Source organism: Phocoena phocoena, chromosome 14, assembly GCF_963924675.1.
Source record: "Phocoena phocoena chromosome 14, mPhoPho1.1, whole genome shotgun sequence".
NCBI classification, from domain to species: Eukaryota; Metazoa; Chordata; class Mammalia; order Artiodactyla; family Phocoenidae; genus Phocoena; species Phocoena phocoena.
Window position 1 is genome coordinate 33,734,227 of NC_089232.1, and position 22,991 is coordinate 33,757,217.

The 22,991-nt window shown below is 36.6% G+C and overlaps 1 pseudogene; it reads left to right on the forward strand.

Moving 5' to 3' along the window:
* The first annotated feature begins 231 nt into the window (after nucleotides 1-231).
* LOC136133563 (myosin-9 pseudogene) overlaps nucleotides 232-22,991 on the forward strand; it is a 94,515-nt pseudogene continuing 71,755 nt past the window's right edge.

The window sequence follows — 22,991 nt, forward strand, 5'->3', positions numbered from 1 at the left end:
TAACTGTGGGGATGTTGAGGAAAGATCCAAAGAGTTTACATTTAGGCTGTTCTTTTTAAACATTATTGGTGAATATGGATGCAAAAGTTCAAGAAATGCTTCCTGTGCTGGTTTGGGTTCCTCTGAGATAAGCATTCAAGTATGAGTGGTTTCTTTGGAAGGTGGTCCTAGGAAACCTGGTTAGGACAGTGGGGAAGTGAGTCGGAGAAGGGAAGGAAGCTAGTAAAAGTGATGTATCAAGTCAGTTACCCAACAACAACTGGAGGTCAGACTCCTGAAAAACTGGTGGACAATATAGTACATTCCTCAGAGTCATTCCAACTAAAGTGTCGAGAAGCTGGGACATTTTTCACCAACTCCGTGCCATTGGTTAAAGGCCTGCTTTTAGGGACATTAACTCTTCCCCCGTCCTGCAGGTAGGTCAAGCATGCTTCCTGGGCAGAAAAGATCCCTGAACAGATGATCATGTCGTCCGCTATGGCCTCTGATTACAATGCAATCAAACTGAAGTCAATTCAGCATCAGCGTAACTTGATTCTGTTTTTGCCTTTGTAACTGCTTCCCCTTCCCTGTCCTCTAACCAGGGCTCTATAATAACAAAGCATAGTTTAAAAGAAGGCATTGTCCCTTTTTGTTCTTGCACAACTAAGACCTGAAGCAGAGTTGGATGACTTCCACAGAGTGGGGTGGTTGGATTTCACACACCAGGCCAACTGGCAAAGTTTCCTTGAGGCAACACCTTCACTGATGCCCCCTGCATCTTCCTTCTTCCCATCACCTGTACAGAAGAACAGACACCAGAGAGTTCAATTCTCTAGACCCTTGGGTCCTTGGTTTATTCTCTTTGGAGTCTTCTGCCATTTCTGAAACTTCTTCTATATCCTGGACTCTAATTTCTCTACCCAATTTGCTGGAAGCAATGTCATTACATTGTGAACTACTTAAGTTCAAAGTCTGATTTCTTAGTATCACTTTGCATTCTTTCTTGCCTCTAGCATTGCACCTGGGACATAAAATGTGCATACAAATATTGTTGGGTGGTTAGACAGATAAATGATGAATGAGTGAAGAAGTAAGTGAATGATTGATCCTTGTCTCCTGTAATATTCTGTTGACTAGCACTGGGTGTCGGTTTGCATCACCATCCTGATCCCCGTTCAATTTTTCAAGTAATTCAACTTTTCCCCAAATAAGGTGCCTTCTCTTTCCAAAGACGTTCGAAGGTGTTACTGTTCAGGAAACTGGCGTTGGCAGAACTGTGTCTTGAACCCCAACTTCCACCCTTCTCCTTTCCACATCTCACCCTCCCAGCTCTTCATTTGTTCATTTGCTTTCCCTTCCCCTTTGGTACACAGGTCCTTTCAGGGAGGCAGGGCACTCATTCACAATAAGCTTTAGTAAACTATTATGATAACCACTTTAGGAATATTTTCATTTAAAAAGATGATGCTAGGATTTACTTAAAATATGCTATTGCCAAGTTCTCAAATAAGCAGGACATCTACTTTAGAGCTAGACCCCTGACTATGCCCTAATTCTGCTGTATCATCACCTCCCTCCCTCTTCCACTGGCAAAGATGGGACACAGCGATATTGCTTTCCTGCCCTATCAACTGAGAGTAAATTATATTTTTCAATGACTGTTACCTATCTTATTCCCACATTTCCTAACAAGAAAACCTAACAAGGACCTAGTTTGGGGATTTCAACACTCAAGCTAAAATCTTGAGTAAAAAATAATGTATTAATGAAATCTGCACATTTAAATTGAAAAGCAAATTCCAGTGAAAGCTGAGAAATGATGCAGAGGAATATTAAGAAGTAAGATATTGGATCAGGAAAAAGAATAAAAGTTAGATGGAAATAAAATAAAAGTTAGAAGATATATGTACATATATATATGTGTGTGTGTATATATATGTATATATATAGAGAGAGTTTATCTTCTAAAACCACCATAAACAAAACAAATATATTCTTTTAGAAGAAAATCTAGAAGGCAGTATATGGAGCAATATTGGAAAAGATTTTACAAGAGCATGGAGCAGGAATTGCCTTTAAAGGGCGCATGGCCTAGGATGGTCACATAGAGCAATAAAACATCCATTTGGTAGGGAACTTGGGAAATCTATTTTTTCCCTGTCCCAACCCTTCCAGTCTCATCTCTTTGTCCTTCACACACACACACACACACACACACACACACACACACACGTGCATTTCCTGCAGGGAAAGAATTTTTTTAAGGGTTGGGCATTTTTTGATCAACTTGTATTTTTACCAGTTACTGCTACTGTTGGAAAAAAAAATGTTTTCTACGTTTACACTAGCTATAGTCTTTAGAAGTAAAGTCTAGGGAATTTGATTCAATATAGAACAAGTCAAAATTAAATTTCTCAAATGAACTAAGAATGCTACCAAACATACTACATTTTCTTGAATCTTCCCCTTTCTATATAAGCCAGTCTTTCTCAAACTTTTTCATCTCAAGACCCCTTACACTCTTAAAATTACAGAGAACCCTGAGGATCTTTGATTTATGTGGGCTATAGCTGTCAATATTTACCATATTAGAAATAAAAACTGAGAAAATTTTAAAATTTATGTTATTTTACTTAAAATAGCAATAAACAGTATATCACATAACATTTTATGAAAAATAATTACATTTCCCAAATGAAATAATTAATGGCATTGTTTCACACTTTTACAAATCTCTTCAATATTTGGCTTAATAGAAGACCACTGAATTCTCATATCAGCTTCAATAGTCAGTCTGATGAATATGTTGTCTTTGTTGAAATATACGAAGAAAATCCAGCCTTGCACAGATATGTAGCTGGAAGAGAAAGGATGATGCAGAGCCTCTGAAAGAGTCTTAAGGAACCCAGGACCGGGGTCTTGATTTCAAACTTTGAGAGTCCTACTCTAGGTCAAAGATTAACTATAACACTCAGAGTCTATATGTGCTGAGATGAACACTCTTAGTTAATAAATAAATCACATTTTTTTATCTCCAATTTGCATGGAATAAACCTTTGATAGCATGGAAAGATTTGAGTGCTTGGGATATGCAGTGAGGTACTAAGAACACTAGCAGATAGATGTAACATAAACAATTTAACAAAGACACAATTGCATGAGGTCAGACCAGAGAGAATTTTCAAAAATCAGCTACAACTAGAAAAAGCTCTTGGTTTTACCAGCTTACCAGCTTGTTTGCATATATTTTACAAAGTCACTTGCATCATTACCAATAGAAGTGCAAGCATACCATTTCCAATGTTGAGTGCTTCATTTTAGTTAACGCCAATATGGAGGCTACAAAACCTGAAGGTCACCCAAGTATAATCTCTGGAACGTAAACCACCAAAACTTGAAGACTGAGTTGTGTCACTGAAGGAAGTCCAAAAGCACACAATAACACTATTCTGTAGAATTATAAGCTCAAAGAAACACTTTAAAATTGTTCCAAGTCAGACCGTTGGGTCACCTTTCAGACTGAATTGGCCAATAAGTTTGGCAAATATTTTTACTGCTCTGATAAGTAGTTTTCATGACTTGACCAAATAGTTGTTTTGGCATTCACTATAATATTACCAAAGTATTCAACATGAAATTCTGATTATGTAACTACTTTGTTTGCTCAGATTTCTTCTAAAGATTTCACTTCTGCTGTGGTCCAAAAATCACATAGAGGGATTTTTTTTTTTTTAATGCAGAATCCCAGTGCCCACCTCAGGCTACTGAACTAGAATTTGGGGGGAAGTCGGTTCTGGAAATACATATTTTAATTTTCTCCCCAAGTGAGTCTTCTGGTGTTCAACTTATAGATGAAACTCTAGTCTTTGTAGGATTAAGTACAACATTCTTTATGATCAGTCTCTAAACTTCCTAGCTTAATTTAATATCGCTCAACTCATAGACTATCCACACCAACTACTTATAATTCCCCACATGTGCCCCATTTTCTTTTATCTCTTTGCCTTTGGCCCAGCTGCTTCCTTGGCAATGTCTTCACCTGCAGTCTTGTGTCTATTTGGCCAACTCGTATTCCTCTTTCAAAAATCACGTCAGTATCACTGTGAAGTCTTCCCTGACTTACCCAAGGAGTGAGGCTTCCTCTTTTTGTGCACTGCACCTCAACTCAGCCTTATATAATTTATCCCATTGTAGAATAAGTGTCCATTTTCTTAACTACATCTCTGTTGAAATGTTAGCTCTTCAGCAGCATAAGCTATAATTTTTTCACCCACAGATCCCAAACACTTGGCCTAGTGGCTAGAACTCTGTTCATGCTAAGTAAAAATGTTTGATAATGAACACAGTACTTCCTAGAAAATATAATGATAAGGTGAAAATTCTGAGAGCATGCTTTCAATTTTTTTTTTTTAATTTTCTTTAGTTGTAGAGGCAGAAAGTTAAAAACACAAGGAGAGAGAGAGAGAAGTCATTGTATACAAAATCGGCTAATATAAACCAGCTTTATACAACTAACACTGGAAAAATAGGGGAGTGCCACACAACTTTGAGGCAGAAAGCCTCATTAGTATGCAATGGAATAAACAACGGATTCCAAATTTAACTCAAAACAGTAACAAATCAAAGCAGTAAGGTGAAAAGTGATGGTATCAGCAACAGCAGTGGCTATTAGCATGTGTACCTGCTGCGAGACAAAGCAACACAGGGAGATGCTTGGGGGAAAATTCCGATGTTAGACCAAAAGCAAAGATGTAATTTTGAAATGGGTGAGAGATGAAGCATAGGTTCCGGATATTTTAACGTTTTTGCAAGGTCAGGATGGAAAACTGAACTGCCCAGGAAGACAAATGAACTCCAGGTAGTATTTTTAAAGGCAAGTTGGTCAGTATCTTCTGAGGATTTCTAATGGAGTGGGCTACTGTTTGACTGCTCCTCTTGGTTTTGTTGCTATCTGGTGATTCAGGAGAGCTAAGGTAATAGAATTACCCCTGGAGATTCTTTTGACAAAAGAGTTAATAAAATGTAGATTGTGGTTCTAATAAATATTGGGACATTAAATTATTGGCTATTTGTTACCAGTAAGGTTTGGCTTTAAATAACATGGTGAAATATTTGTAAAATATTCAATTTTCCAGTACCCCCCACACACTAAAATCAGTTCAAACTCATGTTCCAGCAAAACAAACAAACAAACAAACAAAAAAATGAACAAGCTTAATAATGGCAAAGCCTCTTAAATAACCCAGGTAGACATATTTGCAGCTCACATTGGGTTGGTGGAAGCTCTTTCTGAATTCTGGCAAAAAAAAAAAAAAATGTTTAGCATATAGCCAGGAATAACAATAGCTAACATTTATTAAGGATTTACTGTGTGCCAAGTTCAGTAGTATTCTTATGATCCCCAGATGAATAACTGAAAGAAAGTGAAAGCATTGAAAAGGCAGCAGCATGTCCCACATCCAAGAGTCATGAGAAAATAAAGCATGTTCATTTGAGAAATGAGTCTGATCTACTTTCATATAACTTGGAAACATGATTTCCCCATAAATGCCATTTCTTTGGCTGTTACTTCCATATAAGAGTCAGGCTGGGCACTGAGGAAAACAGTATGGAGGTTCCTCAAAAAACTAAAAATAGAGTTTCATATGATCCAGCAGTCCCACTCCTGGGCATATATCTGGAGAAAACTATAATTTAAAAAGATACTTGCATCCCTATGTTCACAGCAACACTATTTATAATAGCCAAGACATGGAAACAACCTAAATGTCCATTGACAGATGAATGGATAAAGAAGATGTTGTACATACATACAATGGAATATTGCTCAGCCATAAAAAAAAGAATGAAATAATGCCATTTGCAGAAACATGGATGGACCTAGAGACCATCATACTAAGTGAAGTCAGAATGAGAAAGACAAATACCGTATGATATCACTTATATGTGGAATCTAATAAAATGAACTTATCTATGAAACAGAAACAGATTCACAGACATAGAGAACAGACTAGTGGTTGCCAAGGAGGGGGGGTGGGTGGGAGTGGGAAGGATTGGTAGCTTGAGATTAGCAGATCCAAATTATTATATAAAGGATAAACAACAAGGTCCTGCTGTATAGCACAGGGAACTGTATTCAGTACCCTGTGACAAACCATAATAGAAAAGAATATGAAAAAGAATGTATATATTATGTATAGCTGAATCACTCGGCTGTACAGCAGAAATTAACACAACCTTGTAAATCAACTATACTTCAATAAGATAATTTTTTTTTAAATGTCAGGCTGGGGCTTATGTCTGATATCTACAGCATCGCTTCCTTTCACCAGCTGTTCACTAGTCCCTAGTGATGCCTTTCGTCCATCCTGAACAGATAGGTTCAAAACCTACTGAGATAGATTACTTTCTTTCAGTTCTTCACTCCTCCCGTCTGGCTGCTAATCTGATCTTCACCTCACCTCCTTGCCCCTCGCTGCCGCTGCTTTGATCCTGGAGCCCTTTCACCCTGGCCACTTCGCAACAACCACAGTAACAACAATAACACAACAGATTGGCTAGAATGCGTGGTTCGGTTCCAGGCAGTTTTCAAAGAACAAAACATAAACAAATAGGTAATGAACTGAGTCCCTTCGTGCTGATTAAACTTAGCCGTCAGGGATTTCCTACATGCGAACCACAGTGCTAGAAAATAAAGTACAGGAGCGGAACATAAATATCCAAAAAATTACTTAATGAATCCTGTGAAGAAGCTGAGACATCAGCTGAACTAGGAGAAAGCATTGCTGATTGCAAATCATTAGCCTGCTACTCAGCCGAGCAAATTATTATATAAGCCATAACTCACAGCGGGGAGTGCCTGCAGTGCCCAGCTCCTGCAGTTACACCCCGAAGGGGCCGAGGTTTCAGAGGTGAGATGTATTGCCTGACGAAGGTCCACCTGTGGTTAAGCAACGCACGTACACGTGTGTGTGTGTGTGTGTGCATGTATGTGTATATTTCTGTGTATACTTATATTATACTTATCCCTTAGTAAAAGAACATTTACATGGCTCATTGAAAGCAAAGTTGAATATTGTTACTTAAACAGCACTATTCAAATTGCTAATAGCAGATTTCTGCTTTCATTGATGATATTTAATTTTAGAAGTAAGAGCTCAGAGCCTTGGGTATACACTTAGGGAATCTAACACTCAATAAGAAAATTGCTAACCTAAATAAATCAATGAGAAGAGAAGAATCTCCCTTTTATTTAAAATGTGAAAGTTCTGTTTCTATTTGAGATTCACCGCATGTTATGACTCCTATCAGGGGTTCAACTCTTTGCAGGGAATGGGTGTGTTCTCTGCTACAACCAAATAGTGAGTAGATGTGAAAGGGACCCAGGGATTCAGGAATGCACATCTCTTGTCTGGAGCTGCAGCTCACAAGTATGTATGATGTGGGGCGTAGAGCTTGTGTTGCCCTTGGACCTCATTCCCCAGGCATATATGATGGTGATGTTAGGACCAAAGGGAGATGTGTGTAAGATGAGAGAGGAGTTACCAGTGGACTGAATATATCAAGGCATACAGAATGGCATTTAATTAAAACAAAACAAAAAAATCTCAAAAAGCAATTCTACATTCCTCTTCGGAAAGAGGGTTCCACAAAGCCAACTGCCATGTATATTAGATCCTACCAAGGAGAGGGAAGACAGGCTCCCCATACCTTTTGGGACTGAACATAGGAGAGGTTTAAACAAGGACTTGGAAGAAGCTGACGAGACATATTTGGATGTCTGACAGAGCCCGTCTTTTTACACATTTTTTGCCAGATGAAGGACATCAGAGCAGATGCTTCAGTGTCAGTCACTTACAGGACATGTGCTTGGCAGAAAATCGTGGCTGGCAGACGCTGGCTGGAGCTATTAATTGACAACAGCCTACACTGATCGAGTGTTCACTATATGCTGGGCGCTGTGATTGATGATTTATAAGGAACATCTCATTTAACCTATTTACTTTTTAATTGAAGTATAGTTGATTTACAATGTTGTGTTAATTTCTGCTGTACAGCAAAGTGATTCAGTTATACATATATATACATTCCTTTTTATATTCTTTTCCATTATGGTTTATCACAGGATATTGAATATAGTTCCCTGTGCTATAGTGTAGGACTTTGTTGTTTTTCCATTCTTCATTTAATCTATATAACAACACTATGAAGTAGTTTCCATTATTATTTTTATTTTTAGGAAGGAAAATTAATCCAGCAAACTGCTAGAGCTGGGGTTCTCACATAAGCAGTTTGGTAGTACAGCTGACCCCCATAAGCAAAAAACTGCCCTGCCTCCTGGATTAGTGTGTGGCTATGATCTTTTGGGGGGTAGAATGATACTATCCCTTGTTAGTCTATGGCACGATCTTTCAGGCTTCCCCTACTATCTACTTTATGCTTATAGTCACAGTATTATTATCTCCTACATATGTCCTGGTGTCTCCCACCCATTGTTATTTTTTTTACTGATTTCACAGCTCTAGCTGCATAACGGGGTAATATGTGGGCACTCAGTTGCCTCTGGCCAAGGGACTTAGTATATGGGGGCATAGTGACAAAATGCTCTGGGAAGATCATTCAGAAGAGAAAAAGCTATGGAATTGTGTAAAAAGATTTGCTGCCTAGGAAACAAGAGACAAGGGGATGGACAAAAGCCAGGGATTTGTTCTCAGATAAGCAAAGCAGATAGGCAGCCTGTTGAAAGGGGGGAGGAGTAAGTTCCCATTATAGTTTCAAAAAGTGTTAGATCTGTCTGATAAGCCTTGTGCTACATATTACTTTAACCATCATCACATCATCTATTATTGAAATCCAGTAAGTACTAGTCTCTCCTCTTCCCTTAAGATAGGGTAATACACTCTTTTAAGCCAATTTGAATCAAATACACACACACACACACACACACACACACACACACACACACACACACACACACACACACACACACACACACACACTACATCTCCACTGAAGGAAAGACAGTAATACAACATATTCAAGTCACTCCGTATATCAACGTAACTTACATTCAGACAGGAAAAAAAAACACTTGTGAAAGCAACATTCTTTAAGGGGTCTGGGGACTTTACAGAGTTGGACCTGCTTGTCCCCAGCTCCTCTACACTGTGTCCCAGAGTTTCCCAATGGATCGAATTCCACTAGCTCACAGAGGAAGCTGGCTGATAACCCAGCTTGGATTGGCTCCCTTCGTTTTCTCAATTCCCCACTCCTTGATTGGGTTTCCTGTGATCATTTCCAAAATAAACTACTTACATTCAAATTCTTGTTCTGGGGTCTGCCTCTGGGATACCAATCTGAAAGAACATCAGAGACACGTACTTGAAATATGTCGATATGTAAGTGGATAATGAAAGCATGGATATCAAGGAGATCACCTATGGAAAGAATATGAAGAAAGTAAAGAATCTTTCTTGAAGAGCACCAACATTTAAGGGTCAGGAAGTAGATACATCAGCAGAAGGAGAGTCAGAGGGAGTTGCAGAGAGAAAGGAGGAAAAACCAGGGGAAGGGTTTCAAGGGAAGATTTTTTTAAGACCAAAAGAGACTTTTAAAATTGCTTAAATGTTGATAGAAAGAATGTGGTAGAAAAGAAGAGTTTGAAATGCAGGTAAGTGAAAGGATGAATATAGTCAGTCACTGGGGTCAGATTCCCAAGGGAGTAAGATAAAATTGGATCCAGATCTCAAGTAGAGTGAATAAGTCTGTAATGGACTTGGTGGGTTTGGTCATGGAAAACAGAGGAAATTTCTATCCGATGTTTTGGATAATTGGGTATTTGGGTACAAGAAGATAATGAATTGACTTTCCCTCCTAGCTTTATCTGAACATTTTACAAAATAAAGATCATTGGCTTGACCAAAACTCAGAACAAAATGAATTTCGTTTTTTTCCTGCTAGACTACTCTGTCATTTAAAAGAACAAATTAGATGGACATAGAATTTGAGGAGAAGGTTTGTTTTATTTAATATTAAATTAAACTCCCTTTCTCTGTTCATCAAATTGAATTGGAATAAGGGTCTCTAATTACGGATTCCCAAATAGGGAAATTGTTTAGTCATTCTAACAGGTTTCATGTCCAATGTGGGTATAGAAAATTTCAGATGAATCTTACTGAATTATATTATTTTAAAATATTTACCTGAAGCCTAAAATATTTTGATTGGAACTTTTTTTTTGGTCCAACTAAAAATGACATCTGATCTATATGATTGTAATGGATGTTCTTGCAGCCCTAATAGAACTCTTGATCTCTGGTCACTACTGAAACTAAAATTACTGTGAATACACAATGATTATTTACCTCTTAGTTCCAGATTTTTCTTAAATATCCAAATCTTTCTGTTAACGTTACATTCCTTTCTATTACACAGACTCAATCTATGTTGAGCAGGATAACTGTAGGGCTACTTAAACTCTGGTCCATTAGCATCCACATCATGGTGCTAGGGGTTAATACGATCCTGGCTGGGGGATTAGATTAAAAATTAAATTTTTAAATGTAGTATGAAACACTAAAAATTGTTAGAAGCATTAAAAATATAAGTTCCTCTATATGGGTTAGAAGACGATGGCCTTTACTTTGATCCTTGGGCCTGCTAGGCAGTAGCAAAATATATGCAAGGAGAAGAAAGTGTGATCATGGTCTCTGTCTCTAAGATACTTGTAATTAACTCCAAATAGCCTCTCCATAATAAAAAGATGGGCCTTAATTATTCTAGTATAAGCACTGCAATATTATAAAGATTGAAGATCTATCAATACAATCAAATGTATAAAAGGAAACTATTTGAAGTGGCCTGAAATTTCACATAGAAATCTATTTCTTTATTATTTCATCAACGGAGTTTAGTAAAATCAGATGGCAGAACATTGTAATAATTCATTTATTGAAACAAATGGATTTTGGAAACGTTTCTTCTCTCATGTGTCATGTGTATGTGAGAGAGAGAGAGAGAGAGAGAGAGAGAGAGAGAGAGATTGAGATTGAGAGATTGAGAAGATTATAAAAGCAAAAGGGAGGAGGTAGGTGGGGAGGAAATCTGAATTGTTTAAACTGTATAAAAATGCTAGAATAAAATGAACATTCAAAACTCCGGTTGAATTTAATCTTTTGTTCAACTCATTTGCCAAGAAAGTCTGTCTTCAAATGGTTCATATTGCAGAATATGATGACACCAATCACCTATCCTAGAGTCTACATTTGTTATAAAGACTATTGCAGCTTGATGATAGATGAGGAAATTTACTCCTATCGTCTGCATGGGAGTGAAGTGCCAATAATTTAAGACTTTCAGTGATACAGTACTAACTTTATATTCTAAGCAATCACAACCTGTATTTATCCACCTGCTGTTTTTATGGCTTAGAAATCACACTATCAGTTTGCGATGGTAATTTATTATATTTATATTATAGAAGAAGATTTTCAAATTATAGACTTGCATTGAGTTAGGGAAGCAATTAAAATACTTTGCCCCACTCCTGTTGATTAATAAAAATAGTCCATTCGATAGATGGAGTGTTCTCAAGGAAATGGGACTCCTGGTCATCTTTAGAGTTTTCATTTGGGAACAAAATCTGTGGGAACATATTTAAGTTTTAGACAAGAGAAGCATGGAAATCAGTTTTTAGTAAGTAGAGAAGGGTAGTACCTACAACTCTTTGAAGGATTTTATCATGTGTAATATCTTCTCATTGGATTTTTCAAAATAATGTTTGCTAACTACCTTTAAAACAATATTTCTCTTACTTTAGGCATTTGACAGCTATCTGTATAATTTCAGCCAGGCTGTGTTACATATATACTATTATTTGCCTGATTTTTCTTCATATACACCCACTTTATAATTATTTATTGTAGAAGCCAATACTACTAGTGATATACCTCCTACACTTGGGAAAACACCGCATTAAAACGTAATTTGCAGCTAACTTCGTTGGCACTGTTCTGTCCCCATTTTGCCAGAATTTGATAAGACCTAAAAATGTTTTGCTTCTTTTTTTCTCAATATCTCAGTGATGGCTGATTTCAACTGAATACTATTTGAAATTGTATTTGAATCATTCTACCATCAGTAATATGGATCCATCCATAGCTAAACTATATGTTGCTAATAAATTTCTCTCCATCTTCCTTTAATTTAAATAGTTTTTTATAATTTTGTTGAACTCTATGTCCAATTGCCAGATATACTTAAATGTCTGTGAACATACATCTTTCTCTTTCAGTGATATTACTTACATAAAAAAAAAATAGATGGCACACTTCACAGTTTTTTTTTAAATACCCCCATGTAAGTGGATATAAGGGTGTTCACTGTAAAATTATTTCAACTTTTCTGTATTTTTGAAAATTTTAATAAAAAAAAAACATTGGGGAAAAAACCCAACTTCTACTCCATGAGAACCGAAAACATGCACCTTTGAATTTGTTTTTAGTGGTTAAAAGCGAGTGAAATATGCAGTAGCTAAATGAGAATATTACCAAATTTTCTTCATATAGGTTGTGGGTCCTTAAAGTCTTGGTTTAAGGAAGGTCAGAAACACCTACGGATGGTTATGAATTCCTTGACGTACTGACAGTTATCCATAAGTGAATATATTTGCTTCGTTTCCTCTATCAATAGCTGAAGGTAAGGAACTTCAAATATTAAACTCCCTTTTTTCCTTTTTTCTTTTGATATTTGTGCAGGATATTTATTATAGTGTTAGTCACATTGAACAAAAATGGAAGACAAATTTATTTATTTTATTTTTTGGTATTTTTTAAATTGTTATGTATTTCACAGTTGATAACATCACCATTTTATTTTATTTTATTTGAATTATACTTGATTTATGATATTATATTAGTTTCAGGTATACAGCATAGTGATTCAGTATTTTTACAGATTATACTCCATTAAAGGTTATTATAAAATAAAGGCTATAATTCCCTGCATTGTACAATGTATTCTTGTTGGTTATCTATTTTATACATAGTAGATCATATCTCTTAATCCCATACTCCTCTCTTGCTCCTCCCCAGCTCCCTCTCCCACTGGAAACCACTAGTTTGTTTTCTACATATGTGAGTCTGTTTCTGTTTCACTATATACATTTGTCTGTTTTATCTTTTAGATTCCACATATAAGTGATATCATACAGCATTTGTCTTATTTTAACATTTCACTAAGCATTTCACTAAGCTAGGTCCATCCACATTGCTGCAAATGGCAGAATTTCATTGTTTATGGCTGAGTAATATTCCATTGTTATATGTGTGTATATATGTGTGTGTGTGTGTCTATATATATATATCACCATTATATATGTATGTATATATATACCACATATATGTATTGGGTTGGCCAAGAGGTTTGTTCAGTTCTTTCTGTAAGATGGCTCTAGTAGCACTTAGTTGTCTTTAACTTCACTGGAAACAATTTTGATAGATTGTATGTGATAGCTGTCATATCAGTGTGCATTTTTAAAAAAGACATAAAAATTGGTGAATTTTTGTGTAGCCATTTTAATATCGAAGATGGAAGGAAAAAGCAACGTCTTCGGCATATTATGCTTTGTTATTTCAAGGAAGGTAAAAACGCGACTGAAACGCAAGAAAATGATTTGTGCAGTGTATGGAGAAGGTGCTGTGACTGATTGAACATGTCAAAAGTGGTTTGCGAAGTTTTGTGCTGGAGATTTCTCGCTGGGCAATGATCCATGGTCGGGTAGACCAGTTGAAGTTGATACCGATCAAATTGAGACATTAATTGAGAACAATCAACGTTATACCACATGGGAGACAGCCGACATACTCAGAATATCCAAATCAAGTGTTGAAAATCATTTGCACCAGCTTGGTTATGTTCATCACTTTGATGTTTGGGTTCCACATAAGTTAAGTGAAAAAAACCTTTTTGACTGTATTTCCACATGCTTTTCTCAACTTAAACGTAATGAAAACATTCCGTTTTTAAAACAAATTGTGACAGGCGATGAAAAGTGCATACTGTACAATAATGTGGAACAGAAGAGATCGTGGGGCAAGAGAAATGAACCACCACCAACCACACCAAAGGCCAGTCCAAAGAAGGTGATGTTTTGTATACGGTGGGATTGGTAGGGAGTCCTCTATTATGAGCTCCTTCCGGAAAACCAAACAATTAATTCCAACAAGTACTGCTCCCAGTTAGACCTGATTGCAGCACATGATGAAAAGCGTCCAGAATTAGTGAACAGAAAACACATAATCTTCCATCAGGATAACGCAAGACCTCATGTTTCTTTGCTGACCAGGCAAACTGTTACAGCTTGTCTGGGAAGTTCTGATTCATCCGCTGTATTCACCAGACATGGCACCTTTGGATTTCCATTTATTTAGGTCTTTACAAAATTCTCTTAATGGAAAAAAATTTCAATTCCCTGGAAGACTGTAAAAGGCACCTGGACCAGTTCTTTGCTCAAAAAGATAAAAAGTTTTGTGAAGGTGGAATTATGAAGTTGCCTGAAAAAAGGCAGAAGGTAGTGGAACAAAAGGGTGAATACGTTGTTCAATAAAGTTCTTGGTGAAAATGAAAGATGTGTCTTTAGTTTTACTTAAAAACCGAAGGCACTTTTTGGCCAACCCAATATCTATATGTATATATATACCACATCTTCTTTATCCATTTCTCTGTTGATGGATACTTGGGTACATGTATCTTTTCAAATTAATGTTTTGTTTTGTTTCAGATATATACTCAGGACTTGAATTGCTGGATCATATGGTAGTTGTATTTTTAGTTTTATGAGGAACCTCCACACTGTTTTTCCATAGTGGCTATATCAATTTTCATTCCCACCAACAGTGTACTAGGGCTCCCTTTTTCTCCATTTGTCATTTGTGGTCTTTTTGATAATGGCCATTCTGATAGGTTTGAGGTGATATCTTATTGTGGTTTTGGTTTGAGTTTCTTTGATGACTAGCTATGTTGAACACCTTTTCATGTGCCTGATGACCGTCTGTGTATGCTCTTTGGAAAAATATCTATTCAGTTCTTCTGCACATTTTTAAAAATCAGGTTGTTTTTTATTTGTATATTTTTTTATATTGAGATGTATGAGTTGTTTATATATTTTTGGATATTAACACCTTTTCAGTCATATCATTTGCAAATATTTTCCCAGATTCAGTAGGTTGTCTTTTCATTTTGTCGATGGTTTCCTTTGCTGTGAAAAAGCTTTTAAGTTTAATTAGGTCCCATTTGTTTATTTTTGCTTTTGTTTTCTTTGCCTCAGCAGATTGATCCAAAAAACCATAAACTGGTACAATTTATGTCAAAGAGGGTGCTGCCTGTTTTATCCAAGGAGTTTTATGGGTTTTGATCTTACATTTAGGTCTTTTGAGTTTATTTTGTATATGGTGTGAGGAAATGTCCTAATGTCATTTTTTTACATGTGGCTGTCCAGTTTTCCCAGCACCACTTATTGAAGAGATTGTCTTTCCTTCATTGTATATTTGTGCCTTCTTTGTCATAGATCAATTGGCCATAGGTGTGTGGGTTTATTTCTGGGCTGTGCATTCTGTTCTATTGATCTGTGTGTCTGATTTTGTGCCAGTACCATGCTGTTTTGATTACTGTAGCTTTGTAATACAGTCTGAAGACAGGAAGTGTGATACCTTCAGGTTTGTTCTTTTTTTCTCAAGATTGCTTTGGGAATTTGGGGGGTTTTGTAGTTCCATATAAATTTTAGGAATTTTTCTTCTAGTTCTGTGAAAAACATCATGGGTATTTTGCTAGGGATTGTATTAAATCTGTAGATTGCTTTGCATAGTACGGCCATTTTAACGATACTAATTCCTCCAATCCAAGAGCTTGAAAGGTATCTTTGGAAAGGGATATCCTTCCATTTCTTTGTATCATCTTCAATTTCATTCATCAGTGTTTTACCGTTTTCAGAGTATAGATCTTTTACCTCCTCAGTTAATTTTATTCCTAGATATTTTATTCTTTCTGAAGCAATTTTTAAATGGGATAGTTTTCTTGATTTCTCTTTCTGATAGTTCATTATTAGTGTATAGAAAAGCAACATATTTCTGTATATTCTGTATATATAATTTTGAATCCTGCAACTTTACTGAATTCATGTATTAGTTTGAATCATTTTCTGGTGGAGACTTTAGGGTTTTCTATATATAGTATCATGTCATCTGCAAATAGTGACAGCTTTACTTCTGCTGTTCTAATTTGCATGCCTTTTTTTTTTTTCTTGACTGATTGATGTGGCTAGGACTTCCAATACTGTGTTATTTAGAAGTGGCAAGAGTGGGCATCCTTGTCTTGTTCCTGATTTTAGAAGAATAGCTTTTCACCATTAAGTATGATGTTAGATGTGGACTTGTCATAAATGACTTTTATTATGTTGAGATATGTTCTCTCTATACCCAACTTTGATGAGAGTTTTTATCATGAATGGATGTTGAGTTTTCTCAAATTCTTTTTCTGCATCAATTGAGATGATCACGTAATTTTTATCCTTCCTTTTGTTAATGTGGTATATCACATTGATTAATGTGTGAATATTGAAATATCCTTGCATCTCCTGGAATAAATCCTGCTTGATCATGGTGTATAATACTTTTTATATATTGATGGATTTAGTTTGCTAATGCTCTGTTAAGGACTTTATTCCCTATATATTCAACAAAGTATTGGCCTGTGATTTTCTTTTTCTTTTTCTTTCTTTCTTCTATTTTTGGTATTATCTTTCTCTGGTTTTGGTATCAGGATAATGTTGGCCTCATAGAATGAATTTAGGAGTGTTTCATCCTCTTAGATTTTTTGGAATAGTTTCAGAAGAAAAGGTATTAGTTCTCCATTTATGTTTGGTAAATTCCTCTGTGAAGCCTATCAGGGGCTGTGTCTGATCCCAAGTTGCTGGAGCAGAAGCCCCCAGAGTCAGGCCAGAATCTGTTCCCTCGAAGTGTGTGTTTCACCCTCTCCCAGCACTGGGACCTTTTCCCCAGAGTAGGGGAGTGGTGAAGCAAGGTGGGCCTATCTATACAGGCTTTCAGCTCATGTTGGCTACAGACAGAGGTCCAAACTGTCTCCAATGTGCTGTCTATGCAGGTGCCCACAGTTGTTTCCCTTGCTCTGCTCAGAAGCAGTCTTAGGTGCAAATCACCTTTCTCCCTCAGAGCCAATCAGTGCCCCAACCCTCCACTGCCCCTGCCTTGCTGTGGAGCTACACCACAGGGCAGGTAACGCCCACATGGCCTCTTGGAGTATATCAGACAGCTGTGATGGACCAGCTGCCGTCAGAGTTCTGGGCTCCTTCTGATGCACTGCTTGAGTGAGCACCAACAATGGCCAGGTCTGCCCCACTCAGAGGCTGTCCTGGGACCTAGTCACCTCTGCATCCCCTGGCTGAGCTTTCTCCCCAGTTGTGGCAGCCCTAAATCCAGTTCCACACTGTGATGTGGAGTGAGTGGGGCGGTAGTGTTCACTTGGCTCGGGCTGGGGCACACATCAAGGCAGTCATGGGAAACCTAGCAGCCGCCAGAGCAGACTTCCCTCTGCCCTCTCCACACTGCCTGGGGGAAAGCCAGCATGTGTTCCTCTTGAGCAGGCTTCCCATAGCCCTCCTGTTTGTCCCAGTGGTCCTCCAACCAGCCAAGGGGATTCATCTCCCCTTTGTAGGACCCCTGGACTAGGGCACACAGTCTCGAACTGCTCACTCCCTAGGGTAGGTCTCCACCTGTATTTTCCCTTTTCCTCTAAGTCGTCTCCCAGGGGCACAGGTCCAGACCTGATTGCTTCACTTCCCTTCCTACCTGATTACATGTGTATCTTTCTCACAGCCTGGTTGTACAGGTGTCTTTCTGCCAGTTTCCTGTTAGTTTTCAATGAGATTGCTCCACGTGTAAATGTATTTTTGATGTGTTCATTGGGGGAGCTGAGCTCTGCATCCTCCTACTCTGTCATCTTGATCAATTCCTTGCTATCAAGGAATCAGATTTGAGCTAGCCTGCTGTATCCTGCTCAGCCACCTTGCAATCATCTTTTTTTTCTTTTTAAAAATCTATGGTCCATATTTTTGTTATAACAAAATTTTCCCGATTTTATTATTGGAAAGATACAAAAGGTAATATTCAGATATAGGAGAATATGGACTTTAACTAGTATATAAGCGTTAGCAGTTCATCCCTCTCTGTTCCTTCTGTCTCAATTTACTTGACATATCCTCACAAGGAAATATTTTAGTCAGTTTATTACCTGATAAATTTTTACCGTAATTTCTAGTGGTAAAGGTTCACCCAAACTCATATACAACTGTATATGGGGAACATTTAAAAATCTTTGTGGTGATTTTTTGGAGACATTTTTAGTATGATATGGAATATTCTAATACATAGCAAGCAGTTTCCTGAATACAGAATAATACATATGACAGTTCTGCGGTGTGAAGAGTCCTCATTATCTTTCAACAAATAATAGTGAGTCCTCAAATAAAAATTAATGACTTTAGTGAAGAATCATTGGAATTCACTGTTGTTAAAGAAAGACAGATGAATTGATTGATGCACGTGGTAGCATGCCCTGAAATATGACTACACTAGGGCTTTAGTCTTCTCGACTGATATGCAAGCTGTAATAAAGCTTTACTGTTATTCAATACCAGCAATGGCATTAACAATACAATTTGAGTTGCTTGGTGGAGAACAAACCAAAACAAAGATAACTGAATATTGTTTAATTTCAAGTTTTAAGACCTTAACTTCATTCAACTCGGTCACATCAAATTCCTAGAGTGAGAAAAGCAACTGAACGAAGGGAAAGAAGCAGAATATGTGAAATATATTCACATGCATTTTTATGCTCACAACAGCTTTTCAGAAACTGAGATCTCACTTAATTATTTGCAACAGGGCAAGCACAGAACATTCTCTGACAAGTATTTTAAGTCTAGTACTAAAAAAGCCTATTTAGACAGGCAGGTCATGCAGCATCCTTTAAAATTTATTTCATGTTTTTTTCATTATAATGATTAATCACAAGTGCTATGGTTAAAACAAACAAACAAACAAAAACAACACCTGCTCTTTGTAATACCCAGTACCTTAAACCAGCATTGTGTAGTATATATAAGTAAAGATTGCAGATGTTTGCTGGGACAGCACATCCTTCCTCACCCCTGAAATTTCTAATCCTTGACTCCTGGTGTAAAATGATCCACTGTCCACCTGGCACACGGATTGCACCATATCTTGAATTTTAAAGTTTCATGGAATTAGCTTAACCCACAAAGGTTCTCAAATGTTTGAACTTCAGCTGACATCCTTGAGGATGGATGGTTTTAAGGAAGTATGGTCATGGTCAACCCCAGAACACACTGAATTTGTCTGTACCTAAGCCATTTGTCTCCAGATTTTTGTTTTTAATTGAGAAAGTCCAAACCATAAAATCTACAACCTGAAGGTGTTGTATTTGTTTACCACAGTTATTTTTACTCCCAAACAGTATAGTTCAACATGCACAAATAACTTTGTTTAATGTATACCTTCTTTTTTAAAATATTCTGTCCCATTATGGCTTATCACAGGATACTGAATATAGTTCCTTGGGCTATACAGTAAGACCTCGTTGTTTACCATTCGCTATATAATAGTTTGCATCTGCTAATCTCAAACTCCCAATCCACCCCTCCCCCAACATGCACAAATAACTTGGTACTCATTAAGTCAAATGAATTTTGAAGGAAATAAAAAGCAATATGGCTTATGATGTGCACTGATAAATGCCATTGATAACCCTTAAAATCCTTATGCCCACTTGAGGACAACATTACAACATATTCCAGAATTGTTTACAGCTTTTACAAATAACCAGGGAAGTTGGTTATTAACCAACTGCATTATAAAAGTATAGATGGAAAATGAGGAAGTTTTGCAAGACTAGTTAACTAGAATAGTTACCATAGAATTCTAGACTCATAGAACTAACAGGAATATAATAGAAATAATAATAATGCCTGGCTCTTCATCTCTTTGTCCAATCCACAAACATTTATTAAGCATCTACTGTATGCCAGATGTTGATGATAAAAAGATATGCTTAAGAGCACAGGGTTGAGGAGGAGAGATACATACACAAAGACACAATAAAACAGGGAAATTGACAGGAGCTTTGCAGACACAGACAAGAATACAAATCTGTTTGAGGGCGCCTTCCTCCAAGGTCTATTTATTTCCTTCTCTTCGTCACATCTAAAGAGTACGTGTCATCTACTTAATTTTTATATGATTATAATTCGTTGACAAAGGCATTGGATAGGAGCTTGCTATTTATGGTAAAGAAAGACAAAAACTTCTCGTGTGGTAATTCACATTAAAACATATGCATTTGACAATTTTTAGTAGGAAATTCTTGACCAGGAATGTATTAAGGATAAAAGCATATGTACTCTCTCTAATTAACTAGATGATTGTTTTGAGTTAGACTGTTGTCCTCAATCATGGCTGCACATTAGATTCATCTGCAGAACTTAAGAAAAAAGAAAAAACAGTGGTTCTCATCCCAGAGAGTCTGATTTAATTGGTTTGAGATGGACTGAGAGAATCATTATTTTTACATAATTCTGCAGTTGATTTTGTTCTGCCAAGAGCTGAGAGACTTTGGTTTAGAGTAATAGTCTTTCTCAACCCATTCTCAACTTGATTTGAGTAAATCCTTACACTTTCCAGTACCACATTAGTGGGACACACTGCTTATTTACTAAGATACTCAAGATACACAGCCTGAATTAACCACCTCTGCTGTTTCTGGCACCTCAGAAGAGCTGGTATTCTCCCTGTTCTACTGTCTTTTCCTTGAACAGCCTGTCATAATTCTTCCAGTTTCTAGTGTACTTGCCTTATTCTTAGCAAGTTGCCTCATCTAGTTTTTAGATGCCTTTTGATTGGGAACTGCCTGCAATTTTCTCCTCTTTTTTTTGGAAAATAATGTGATTTTTATTATAAATTATGTGTTTTTATAGAAAATTTATAAACTATAAGCCACAAAATTAAGAACAAAGATTTTCCCCAGTACTACAAGAATAGGCAACACTACAGTGGCACATATTTTCTTTTTTCTGTGTTAATAGACATAGTAACACTTTATTTATAAATTAAGAATCCTACTGTATCAAAATATCTTTTGTAATCAATGCTTCACCTAAAAAATCTTATCTTGAAGTATTTCAATATTTCTAAATTATCTGGTAGATTGTAATTTTTAATAGTTGCTTGGCATTCCATTGACTATATAATAACATATTTTTAAACAGTCTCCTATTTGGGGCATTGAATTGGTGTCATTTTTCCTTTTTACTTGAAAGAGTCTACAGTTGGATTTTGGGTTTTGATGCCAGGTTCGAATCTTTGGAGATTTTAATCCATTCATGCCAATTTTAGTATTTTGCAATTTAGTCTGCTTTTATGTCATTTCCTCTTTTCTCCTTCTTTTTAAGAAGCTATCTTCCCTGATTTCCTTTTCCGTCTCCCTCATTAATTAGATAACTAGATGCTTTCTTAAGAACCAATTTTGTCTATTTTCCAAAGTTTTAGGAAATATAACCAGATCATCTTGGATGAATTCTTATCTATAAGTTTTAAAAGAACTTCATAAACAGTGATTCTACAGCCATCCATAAATTTTCGTTTCATGTCTGTACTTGAATTATGGGAGGAACTGGGAAACATTACATTGCTAGAGTCTTAAAAATGTTAGAAAAAGAAATCCATATAGGAGGTGTCTGCCCCCTAGTTTTTTTCCTTTTTTTCCTCTACATATGTGAATATAGCATTTAAAAATGTTTTTATTTTATATTGGACTATAGTTGATTTACAATGTTGTGTTAGTTTCAGATGTACAGCAAATTGTACACCTGAACTGTGTGTATAGGTATACATATACACATATGTATTCTTTTTCAGATTCTTTTCCCATATAGGTTATTACAGATTATTGAGTAGGTTTCCCTGTGCTACACAGTAGATTCTTGTTGATTATCTATTTTTATATATAGTAGTGTGTATATGTTAATTCCAACCTTCTAATTTATCTCCCCCCCACACCATAGTTCTTCTATTCAGGAGATCTCATTCCCTGAGTATGGTATATAGTATTTTATGTTTTCTTCCTCCTGTCTCCCAATTGCAAGATAATTATTCTTAATTTGTTTTATTGCATGACAACATGTCTGAGTAAAAATTAATATCCCAGTTTTAACTGTTTCTTATCAATACCATACATCCTTCCCCATCAATTTTACTCTTACTACTGGAGGCTCTGCAGTTGGGTATGTACTTCTATCTTATCAAAATTTAACATACTGGCCCACTTCTTTATCATATTTGAAGCTTACTGTGTTCTGGGCTGTTCTCACTGCCATGTTCACTAGATGCCTTTCCTTTAGTGTAAATTAAGTCACTGAATTCAGTTATATTCATTTCCTGGCAGAGAGAGGCAATTAAACTGTGTGGGTCCAAAGCTGGTAATGACTTCACAATTTTAAAGCAACCACAGACCATGGTTTCCATATAAATGATCACAGTAGACCAACATGGCTTCTCATGTAAAAGCCTGTACCCAAAAATGTACAGCAAAACTCTTGTAGCTGACTGCATCTTTTTAGCTTATGTCTCTTGACATTGGAATCCTCTTTGTTAAATTTACGAGCAAGGTTCCTCTTCATTGGAGCACTACAGAGTATTTTAATGCTAACCGCATATTGATTCATCTAATTTCATACTTGAATAGTCATAATTTATCAAAGTTATAGAGTTTTAGATATTCAGTTTGTGTTGTTTACTTGTTTTTGTGGTTGGATTCTTTTCCTCTTTTTGAATGGAATTTCTAACTAAAATCTCAGTTCATATGTCCTGACACTGCCACAGGACACTCTGTGTGCAACAGCTTTGGGTGGTTTTGATTTAATC